This window comes from Lutra lutra, chromosome 1 (assembly GCF_902655055.1).
Source record: "Lutra lutra chromosome 1, mLutLut1.2, whole genome shotgun sequence".
In the NCBI taxonomy this organism is placed as follows: Eukaryota; Metazoa; Chordata; class Mammalia; order Carnivora; family Mustelidae; genus Lutra; species Lutra lutra.
In genome coordinates this window covers 2,929,498-2,941,414 of record NC_062278.1, presented here as the reverse complement: position 1 = coordinate 2,941,414, position 11,917 = coordinate 2,929,498, and the positions used below count along the sequence as shown (strand labels likewise).

The window sequence follows — 11,917 nt, the reverse complement described above, 5'->3', positions numbered from 1 at the left end:
AAACAGCCCGGGACAGCCATGGCCGTCTCCCTTCTCGAACAGGCACCCAGCAGCTTGCAAATGCGGGAAAGGGGCAAAAGTGGGAAGAGAGGAGGGAGGCCTCTCCGCACAGTCGAGGCCTGACCGCCACCTGGACCCCCTTGGCAGGAGCGCCAATGACCGAAGACCTGAGCACGGCCCTGGGGGGCAGGGCCAGTCCCTCCACATTGGCCCCCACTAGCCCTCCTTCCTTTCTTTCTTTTAAGCGCTGGTTTTGAAATCTCACAAAATTCGAACTAATCAGAGCCCAGGTTCCAATATCTCTTGATGTTTTTAGTGCATCCGAAGCCTTGCCAAGGTTTTTATTTTTAAGCGTGGGGCTTAAAATATCCCTCCTCAGCTCTAGCCAGCCAGAGGGAAGCCAGAATAAAACGCCGTCCTCTTTGAACATATGGCAAGTCACTGCTGCTGGAAAGAGGGAGAAATCAGAAGAGAAAGGATGTTCTGGTACAAAATAAGAATGTAGGTTTAATGCATGGAAACAGGCAAAGCTTCGTGCCACCAAAAGCTGTTTTCTGAGTGCGAAAATGTGAACTACAGAGTTTATGAGAGGGAAGGGGGGAAAACTGACCCAGACCCCCCACCCCCCGCCCGTCTGACACGCTCGAGAAGGAAGGGCCCGAGAGAGGCTCTGCGGCTGTGGGATGCAGCTGAACCTTCCCACCCTGCCCTCGGGGAGATGTTTCTGCAGGAGGAGCCCCTGCTTGGCCTGCGAGGTGCTGAAAGCACTTCCTTTTCTTTCTCCTGCCTGTCGGGATCCCCCCCTTGTCACCTTCTCACCCTGCCACTGGGTCCTCCAAAGCCTCCCGCCACTGTCACCAGACACATGGCTGCAAACTAAGGTCATCCACGCCCTGGGGGCACAGCTCGCGGAGCTCCTGGGGCTTGGCCTGTTTTTAAGGCTTATTTTTCAGCATCTTTTGATGTTCTCTGTATTTTTTTTTCAGTCTTTTGGTCTTTTAACCTAAAAACGTAATTCTCTCTCCGTGCTCTTAGCATTCTGGGGGGTTTCCATTCCTCTTTTGTCTTTTCAGCTGACGCCGATTTTGTGACTGTTGTTCTTGAAGAGCTGACAGCGCAGAGGACGACATTTGACCGACCGGTGCTGGAGGTCAGCGTTTCAGATTTTCGAATTTATTATTGGAGTTAGGGTGTCATTAGAAAAAAATGCACACGCCCAAGGAGACTGTTGGTAGTGTAATCGTAGAGGTATCAGGTTGATATATAATGTATAAGTCTGTGTAATGGATAGTTTTTATTATTCATAAAATTTTCCAATGCCTCGCAGATGTGCGGCCGCAGCTGTTCCCCTCACTAATGGCCTCAGGCTGTGACTCCGAGCGGAGTTTGGTGCCAGAGGCTTCTGGCAGCGACTCTGGTTCTTGTGATAGTCCCGGGGAGGAAATCATTCATTGTCAGCAGGGGTGATGATGACAGGCCCATAAAAGGCCGCGTGGGGAGGGGCGGGGCGACCGAGGCCGGACGGGGCTTGTTCACAAGGGTGTTTTCGGAGCCGCTTTTGAAAGGAAATGTATTGTCTTCAAAGTCCTTTCCAGTGATTTACTTGAGTCTCCTTCCATCTATTAAAGTCTGCTGTTGCCCCCAGGGCAAATCAGAGTGGCCCCGGCACCCAGGCTGGGGGACAGAGGGGCCGAGGACAGAGGGCGGTGGGGAGAGCTGACTCCCGCGCCCCGAACACCGTTACCCTCTCCTGACTACGCGGAAAACGTCTGTCCGAGCGCCCACTGCTCGGCCCTCGCGGCGTTCCCTGGGCCCACGCGCCTCCGGGACCCAGCTGCTCAAACGTGATGCCCTAGGAATCACCCAGGGTTGCCAGCGGAAATGCTGGTTCCTGGGCCCCGGGCAGACCCTGCCTGGATGGAACAAACAGGCAACGAGACGCATCTGCAGGGCGCTGCGGCAGGCAGGGTCGGGTCCCAAGGTCGGGTGGTCTCACCTTGGACTTCTGCAGGGAAGGCAGGACTCGTGACAGGTGGGGGAACTCACAGGGTCCTCGCCGTGCAGCCGGGGGGCAGCCCGGTCAGTCGGCTGAACCGGGGAAGTCTGTGTCGAGCGGGTTTGGCCGGGGCACCTCTAATCTCAGCCAACCACTAGGGAGACAAAGGACAGGAAATTGGAGAGTCTGTGTAGAAAAGGGCATCTTGTGAGCCTGTGGGAGCAGAGAGAAGGACCAGACAGTGAACCTCACCTAAGGCGTGTGGGGAAGTGGGGGGTTCTCAAGGTCGCTGTTTTCTGGGGGCGTCAGGTCAAGCTCATTCTTGTCAGCCTCAACAATCTGGATTTTGACCGACGGGCAGACTCGGAGGAGGTCTGGAAACTTCGAGAAGCTCCGCTTCGGGGCATCAGAGTGATGCAGATGCCGTGTTGCCTGTCATGTGGTGACCCTGGGTGCCGAGATGTGGCCAACCGCCCAGTCCTCCCCAGCACTCCCTGTCTTTTCTTCTCATGGGTACTGATGTTTTCCGTCTCCAAATTCAGAGACCTCCAGCCGCTACGTTCCCCAAGACCATGAGCACCCCATGGCGTGGAGAGTCTGTATGTGGATGGCCTGGGCTGCCCCGATAAGGGCCCCTGGCCCCTGCCTCCTCCCCTCAGGGGCCTCTGCTGGCCTGTCCTCCCCACCCCCTACCTGGTCTGACCAGACTGTCCCCGGCCCAGGCATCTCTGTGACAACCCTCAGTGCTGGCCGGTGACCCCTGCACCGGGGAGGGAGGGGCTGCTCCCGGCGGCTTCCCCGCATTCCTGGTTACTGGCCAGTGCCGGGGCTTACAGAGCACACTTGGCCTGAGGGATCTGAAAACACTTTATCCAGCGCTGCTCTGGGCTTAACACAAGGTTATCAGGAGCTGGGCGCCCCTGCACAGAGGGCAAAGGGAGGGAGCAGCTCCCAGAAGCCAAAGAGGCAGCCGAATGCTGGAAGCCAGCCTTGGGACAAGGGACACAGCACCGCTGGAGACCCAGGCCTGAGTGCCACCTTCCTTTCCTCCTACCCTCTGAATTCTGGCCAAGCCTCCCCTTGGCCAACCCACCTGGAAGCCAGAAGGAGGGAGCCGAGGGAGCCCAGGGAGCAGCCCGGGAGGGTGGCCCCCAGGCCCAGAGCAGGAGGGAGGAGGGGCCGCACCTCTGTCTTCCCCGGGGGACGCAGGGCCAGCCTTCCTCCTTAATACTGCAGACCCTGAAGTCTGCAAGGGACACCTCTTTCAAGGGATAGTGGGTGCCTCCGGGGACACTGAGAGTACTTTCATTTCTATATTTTTATTTATTTCCTTCTGTATTTGAGCTTTTAACCATGGGTGTGTTGTTCGATAATGAAACCTAATACACCTGTTTTAATACGTAAAGCAGTGACATAGGGAGACACGCTACGGGCCGGCTCTATGCTCCAGCTCTGGCGGGGCCCCTGAGGTGCTGTGCTGAGATCTGGGGCTGGATGGAGGCCCAGCCACCGACCAGCCCGCGGGGCCCACTCTCCCGGCTGTCCTGGCTGTCCCGGCTCGGGGCGGTCCTGCGGGGACAGGCAGTGTGCTCCCGACACGGGCTCCTGAGCTTAGGGCAGACCCCGCAGCCCTCACTCCAGACGCCAGCCACGCTTCGTGGGTTCCAGGCCTCTCGTGCTTCTGACAAACTAGCCACAGATTCGAGAATTCCTACCACCCCCTCGGTTCAGCCGTTCGCCAGGACGCCTCACAGAACTCAGGAGACCACTAGCATGGTGGTTAGGGTTTGGCCGTAAAGGTTACTCTAAGGTCCGGGAGGGCCTCGAACGCAGAGTGTCGCACCATCCTCCCGGCACATCCCAGGACTCCCAGCTGGGAAGCTCCTCTGAGCCTGGGGTGTTGGGAGTGCTTGTCGGGGTTTATGAAGCGGGTACGGGGAGCCCTGGTCCCATGTTTGGTCCCAAGCTCCAGCCCCTCTCCTCCCTGGAGGTCAAAAGCTCCGCCTGCCATCACTTGGCTCAAAGTCCCAACCCTCTGGCCCGAGCTGGTCTCTGACAGGAAGGGCTCACATCCCAAGACAGGGTAGGGACCATTGATCACCTTCTAGCACCAACTCGGGTGTGGTCTGACGGTTTAGAGGCCCCCTCCCAGGAACCAGCGACAGAGACCGCCAAATTCTTCCTGTTACGCAACACTGGCTTCCCGGTGGCACATCTGGGGACCACAGGCGCCACGTGAAAGTCACTATCTGGTGGGGAAGGCTGAGGTTGCGGACACGTCTGACAGTGCTCCCCTGACGGGCACCGGGGGGTACCCAGAGCTCAAAAATGGGGTCAGGAGAAAACCCAGACATCTAAGATGTCTTCAGGGGAGACGGTGTTTGCTGTAAATTCTGGCTTTGTCAACACCACGGCGAAGCCCAGTAGGGTGTGCTCGGAGTTGCAGGTGACCAGAAGGTCCCACATTTATTCTTTATGACTCCATACGTTCGGATCGTTAAATGACTTTCTGCCTCAGTGTAACTTTGGGAAGTTAGCTTGTAATTAATTCCTTCGAGGGACTCGGGTAGCTTCCGGAAGCAAACTCTTTTAACTTCTTTAAATATTTATAGACTGAGATAAATCTGTCTGTGTTCTTCATCTGTTTGACTGTCTTTGCCACAGCCGACGTTGTGTAGTTGGTGACAGGCTGTATGTAACTAAGCACATCACTTTGTGGGATAGTTCGTCTCTGTTCCAAGGAGCAGGGTGTGGGGAGGGAGGGAGACCCACTCCTGGTGCCTGTCTCCCCTGGGGACTCGGTGTAAGGGGGCAGGCGAGGTCCTTCACGTGCCTCCACTTCCCCCTAAATGGGAACTGATAACACTTTCTCCTCCTGCAGTGAAAATCCCCCATGGCTGGGATTCATTCTAAGCTACTTGAGGGTGGGGGGAGGGACAGGAAAAAGATGGAATAAGACTTGAGAAGTGTTAATAATTTTACAGCTGAATGATGGGTGCACAGAGGCTCCTTATACTTTCCTCTCTACTTTTGTGTATGTGGAAATTTCAAAAATAGGAAGTAAAAAAAAAAAATAATAATAACAATAATGCCTTCCCCTGTCTACTGCACAGGAATGCCAGAACGTTCCGCACTGTCCTCGAGTGCCTTTGTCTCTTGGAGAAGGACATCACGTAAATAGTTCTGAGTTATTACTCTGTGGCCGTCAACTGATCGAATCTCCCCCTGGAGGTATTGTTGACAAGGAGACAGAAAACAGATGAGGACCCAGGGGAAGAACGGCTACAAAACATGAAGATAAAACTTCCGATGCGTCTGGTGCTACTCCGAGCATCCGTCTTAGTACGAGGAACTGGAGGCCCATCTGGGCAGCTCGGTGACGTAGGAAATAAATTTGCCATATATCAGAAATATGTTGCCCAGTGGCGGACAATTTATTCCTGGAGCTCCATATGCGTCACATTTCCAGGCTCATAAATGATAAATAATAAATTTTTATTTATAAGTCACCGGATCCCAGGGGCGGATGAGCCGACCGAATGCGGCTGAGAAGCTGGTCCATTCCCACCACAGACTCGGGGCGCCGGGCGGTGGTCTCACCCAGTTTGGGGAATTGGGAGCCCATGAGAAAAGCCAATACACCTTTAGGAAACCGTGCCTGTCATACCTCGAAGTTGAGGTTGTGGCAAGTGCATCGAGGGGAGGTGCCCACAACAACGGAGCCCCGAAATGCAGGCTTGTAAGCATGCTTCTTGGTGAGGATTGACAGACCCGTCCCTCCTTGGAAGACGCGCATCTGAGAAGCCATCGCTCCGGGCTTCCTGCACACCCCGGCGCTGTCTGCGTCGTACACAGAGAATTACCCTCATCCTTAAAGGAAAGTCATGCCTCCTCGCCACGTCAGCGGCCCCCGCAGAGGCCTGGGCGTGTGCTGGTCCGCACAGACCGTGGCGCTGGCCGAGGGCGGGAGTGCACGCAGGGCTCAGCCCGGCTCTGGCAGCCGCCATCCAGGACCGCTTGGACAAATGGCGGTCGTGAAGAAAGGCGATGTGGATGTTGCTCAAAGTGGGGAGGAAATGTTATTCCGTAGCAAAATTATTCCGAAGCAGCATTTTTTAAGAATTTAATTTAATTTTTTTTAAGATTTTATTTATTTATTTGACAGAGATCACAAGTAGGCAGAGAGGCAGGCAGAGAGAGAGGAAGGGAAGCAGGCTCCCTGCTGAGCAGAGAGCCCGATGCGGGGCTCGATCCCAGGACCCTAAGATCATGACCTGAGCCGAAGGCAGAGGCTTTAACCCACTGAGCCACCCAGGCGCCCCCTGCATTTTTTTTTTAAACACAGACCAAGCATGAGCATACAGCAATTTTCGGTAATTCAGGATTGCTGGTGGTTGTAAGGAGACAGGGAGTGGAAGCTTATCTTTGTTAGTATAGCCTTGGGCCCTGGGAGAATAAGATGGTGTCGATAAGACTTCTAGGGGAATCTTTAAGTCAGGAAGAAGTTACCTTTATAACTTTTTTTTTTTTAACGTAAACTCTACACCCAACGTGGGGCTCGAACCCATAACCCCGAGATCAAGAGTCACACGCTCTTCCAACTGAGCCAGCCAGACACCCCGGTAAGAAATAGCATGTAAAAAGACTTTGCAAAACTTTTACATATAACTTGCAAAAGCTAGGTTGCTTGTAAATGATTCCATCCTGGTGTTAAACAAACCTCAAGGTTCTTATTAGGTAAAAGCTTGTGTCCCTCGTTCATACTGCACAAAAGTAGGAAAGGGGACGACTAGTTAAGCCTGACAAGCACTAGCCAGGATGAGGATACCTGGACCCTGTCTTCACTGCACCTTGGACTTGTCTAGACAGGTTTCTCCCCATAAAAGGACCCAGAGAGTTTCCCTCCAGTTCTAGAATTCTGTGAGCACGTTCTGTTTTCTGGAAACAGAATCTCTCCAGGGATTGTGACTACTCTTTGCACCTAACAAAAGTATGTGTGTTTGCGGTAGGTATTAATGTGCAGGCAAGGGAAGAAGAGGGCTGTCCAGCCCGACGAGCGGCCAGCCGGACAGACACACAGCCACCATGGAAGGCGTGCTGTCCGACCCAGGCCACAGGTCCGGCCCAGGATTTGTTCTTTCCTTTTTTCTCATTGAAAATTTGTTACAGAAACTGCAGCTCTGTCCTCTGATGTCTCAAGAGAGTGTAAACGTTCATTTTAGCAAGATTAGGAAAGCAGCCAAGGAGGAGGGGCAGGAAGAAAAAGGAAAAATTTTTGGCACGATGTGCTTTTTTGTGCTACTTTGTCCTGAGTGTGGGAGGGCAGTGCGCCAGCCCCCCGCCTCCCTTGGGCATCCATCCGCAGCCTCCCCAGACGATCCGGGTCCCTGCAAGGCCAGCGCGGCCCACTGGTGGGCACGGAGGCAGGACAGGGACCTTCAGCCAGGCCGTCACTTCTGAGTCCCCCACACCTCCTCCAGCCAGCAGCGCCTGAGCTCTGGGGACCTGCATGGGCAGGAGGGCGACCTCCCACTGCCCGTTGTGGGCAGACACGGAGCAGGAGGCAGGATCCGGAGGCACGTCTTCCGAGGCAAACCCTCAACTGCGTAATCTGTCCAGGGAGAGCCGCGGTGAGAGTGGCTAACCTGGACCCAGGCCTTCCAGGACCGCCCCACAGCAGCCTTGGTGGTCCATGGTGCCTGCCTGCTCTCCCGGTGGCCTCACTGGGCCATCAGAAAGGCCTAGATAGAAATGGAAAGGGTCCTGGGTCAGTTAGGGTCTCCGGAGAAACAGAACCAACGGACGGGATTTTAGATGGACAGGCTCATAGATCGATCTATCGACACATAGATCACATAGATCGATGGTAGGGATAGATGCATCGGTCTAAGGAATCAGCTCATTGGCAAGTCTGGCAAGTCTGAAACCCGCAGGGCCGGCCAGCGGGCTAGAAACTCTGGTAAGAGATGATGTGCTCGGGGCCCTGGGTGGTGCTGTCGGTTGAGCACGGAGTCTAATGCCGGCTCAGGTCATGGTCTCAGCGTCGCGAGATCGCGCCCGTGTGGGGCTCTGTGCTCAGCATGGAGTCGGCGGGAGGTCCTTGCCTTCTGCTTCTGCATGTCCCCCGTCCCCCCCGTAAATAAATAAATATCTTAAAAGAGAGAGAGAGATGATGATGTTACAGCTGGAGTCCCAAGGCCAAAGGCTGTCTGCGGGTAGAATTCCTTCCCCCCGGCGGGGAGGTGGGGACCTGTCTTTGCTCACAAGACCTTCCTCTGATGGGATGAGGCCCACCCACGTTATCCCAGGGAATCTGCTCTGCTGGTTTATTTATTTATTTATTTATTTTTAAAGATTTTATTTATTTATTTGACAGAGATCACAAGTAGGCAGAGAGGCAGGCAGAGAGAGGAGGAAGCAGGCTCCCCGCTGAGCAGAGAGCCCGATGCGGGGCTCGATCCCAGGACCCTGAGATCATGACCTGAGCCGAAGGCAGCGGCTTAACCCACTGAGCCACCCAGGCGCCCCTGCTCTGCTGGTTTAAATGTTAGTCACATCTTGGGGCACCCGGGGGGCTCAGTCGATTGGGCATCTGCCTTCGGCTCAGGTCATCATCCTCGGGTCCCGGGATCGAGCCCCACATCAGGCTCCCTGCTCAGCGGAGAGCCTGCTTCTCCCTCTCCCACTCCCCTTGCCTGTGTTCTCTCTCTCCCTGTGTCTCTCTCTGTCAAATAAATAAATAAAATCTTTAAAAAAAAATTCAAACAATGTCATTCTTCTGGGTGACACTAAAGTCCCGCCACCTGGGACACCTGGGTGGTTGTCAGTTAAGCGTCTGACCCGGGCTCAGGTCATGATCCCAGGGTCCAGACTCGAGTCCCGCAGGGGCTCCCTGCTCAGCGGGGAGTCTGCTTCTCCTTCTGCTCCTCTCCCTGCTCAGGCCCGTGCTTTCTCTCTCTCTCTCTCTCTGAGGATGTCCTGAGGAAGCAGAATTTATTCATTAGCTTTATTAAGGGTCAACCATTGAATATGCACATTTTAAGGTTCTGTGTGAGGCAACCGGACAGACGCATCAGGTTCCTCTGCCTCAGACCCTCAGACAGGGACCGCCAGGAGGAAAGGCCTGGCGGGGAGATGTGCACTTCATCCGCCGCTGCGTCTTCACAAAACGTCACTTTTGCCCGAAGGAACCAGTGAGGGACAAACTTTTGCTTCTTAGGGTTAGGGTTCCGGCAGATGTATTCTTTTTTTTTTTTTTAAAGATTTTATTTATTTATTTGACAGAGAGAGATCACAAGTAGGCAGAGAGGCAGGCAGAGAGAGAGAGAGGAGGAAGCAGGCTCCCTGCTGAGCTGAGAGCCCGATGCGGGGCTCGATCCCAGGACCCTGAGATCATGACCTGAGCTGAAGGCAGCGGCTTAACCCACTGAGCCACCCAGGCGCCCCGCGGCAGATGTATTCTTAAAAATGAACGACGTAAGCTTGCCACTTCAAGGCAACCCATGGACAGTATTTGCTCTGAAATGACCAAAATTTGGAAAAACTTGTATCTGTCACCATGAACTTGATCACATCCTGGTACTGGGCGAGGTTTCTGATGAGGCAGGTGCTGCTGCTTCATACCGTCTAGGGCCATGGAGCAGCGCTTGCGGTATCCGTGTAACTCGGGGTTAATATGTCTCCAATGACTGAGTGACCGCGTGACAACACCACGCGGGGGTCGCAGGTCCGTCTGCAGTGCGGGAGAGCCCAGTGGGTTTTAGGCTGACAGCACGAAAAGTCCATCGATGAGGTGTTGCCGGGCCCACGTCACCACATACCTTCCAGAAACGTCGATGTGTGGGTTTCTGTGGAGTCTCTGTGTAAACGCTCCTCCACCTTCCAGCTACATGGCTCCGCGAGGCCGGATTTTCTTCACACGCGTTGGCTAAGACACTATATTGCGACAGATTGAACACAGAAGCGGCTGTGAACACCCAAGCGTCTTCTCTCAAGCTACACGCTAAAGAAACTGGCAAAAGCGTGAAACAATTTGACTCTTCTAATTTTTTAGAAGCATTTTTCATAAAATACACTATTTATATTAACAGAGAATCATATGGAAGAGGTTTCTTAATGAAATCGCAAAGAAATGAATCTTTCAAATAAATAATTAAATGTGTTACTTTAATAATAACAAATAATATTTAATAATACATTTAATAATTTAATTTAATTTAATTAAAAATCTGTTAAAAGCGGTTTCTTGGTTTTACTGTCTAATGCCGTATGCATCGATGAGCCTAAAGCCAGCAGAGGGGAGAGTGGCGGGGCAGTCTCCAGTGAGAGCGTAGGGCCGGGTGAAGGGACTTGTTCCAACTGCTCTGGCGACTGTAAGTCTAAATTTCCCAATTCTTCATGTTTACGAGGTGCCTATCTGATAAATTTAACCTCTTGAGTATTTCAGAAAGTAGGAGGGGAGGGAGAGAGAAAGAGAGGTACAGAAGCTCAGAACCAAGTGGTCTTTTAAAAATCATGAGATCTTCGCACACCCACTAGAATGGCTGCTCCAAAAACAAAACCAGAAAATGAGTGTTGGTGAAGATTTGGAGAAATTGGGACCCTTGGGCACTGCTGATCGGAATATAAAATGGTGTATCCACGGTGAAAACCAGGATGGCAGTTCCTCAAAAAATTAAAAATAGAACCGCCGTATGATCCAGCAATCCCACTTCTGGATGGATACCTGAAGGAATTGAAATCAGGGACTCACGAACTAGAACAGGTATTTATGGATCCATGTGCTTAAAAACAAATTTTCTTTAGAGATTTTATTTATTTATTTGACAGAAAGGGAGAGAACAAGAAGGGAGAGCAGAGGGAGAGGGGGAAGCAGGCTTCCCGCTAAGCAGGGAGCCTGATGTGGGACTTGATCCCAGGACCCTGGGATCATGATCTGAGTCGAAGGTGGACGTTTCACCGACTGAGCCACCCCAGGATCCCTTAAAAACAATTAAAAAAAATTTTTTTTTTGTATATCCATGTTCCTAGCAACATTATTCACAATAGTCAAGGGCTGAAAATAACACAAGTGCCCATTGATAGACGAAGGGATAAGCAAAATATAGTATATCCAGACAATGAAATATTATTCAGCCTTAGAACAGAAGGAAATCTACACAGAAAACTATGTCATTGACCAAAGAAACTGTAGAAGACAGAAAGATATGGAAAGACACTCTGTGCTCTTGTTAAAATATCCATATTACCCAAAGCAATATACAGATCCATACCCCATCAGATCCAAGCCCCATCCAGATCTCAGGAACAGTGTTCAGAGAAGAGAACCAACAATCTTAAAGTTTGTATGGAACCACAGAAGGTCTGGAATAGCCAAAGCTATTCCAAATAGCTTCCAAATAGCCAAATCTCGAAAAAGAATAAATCCAAAGGTATCACCCTCCCTGATTTCAAACTACATTACAATGTTATACTAATCAAAACAGTGTGGTTGCGTAAAAACACACACACACACAGATCAGTGGAACAGAACAGAGAGCCCAGGAATAAGGCCACACATATAAGATTAATTAATTTATGATGAAGGAGGCAAGAAAATACAATTGGGAAAGCTGGACAGAAAGAAAGAGAGAGAGAGAGAGAGAGAAAGGAAAAAAGAAAGAAAGAAAGAAAGAGGAAAAAAGAAAGAAAGGAAGGAGTGAGAAAGAAAGAAGGAGGGAGAAATTACAGCACTATCTTACACCATATATAAAAATTCACTGAACACGGATTAAAGACTTGAATGCAAGCCCTGAAATTATGGAAGTCCTGGAAGAAAACATACATGGTAAGCCATTTGACATTGGTGTTGGCAATGAATATTTGGATGGGACACCAAAAGCAAAGGCAACAAAAGCAAAGATAAAGTATCGGGACTACATC

The 11,917-nt window shown here is 51.8% G+C and overlaps 1 long non-coding RNA gene across 1 annotated transcript; it reads left to right on the top strand.

Annotated features, from left to right (window-relative positions):
- On the top strand, positions 1-6,223 carry LOC125093712 (uncharacterized). The gene is made up of 3 exons (XR_007125321.1): positions 1-501; positions 1,074-1,150; positions 5,110-6,223. It is a non-coding gene; the product is annotated as an uncharacterized LOC125093712 (long non-coding RNA).
- The last annotated feature ends 5,694 nt before the right edge of the window (positions 6,224-11,917 follow it).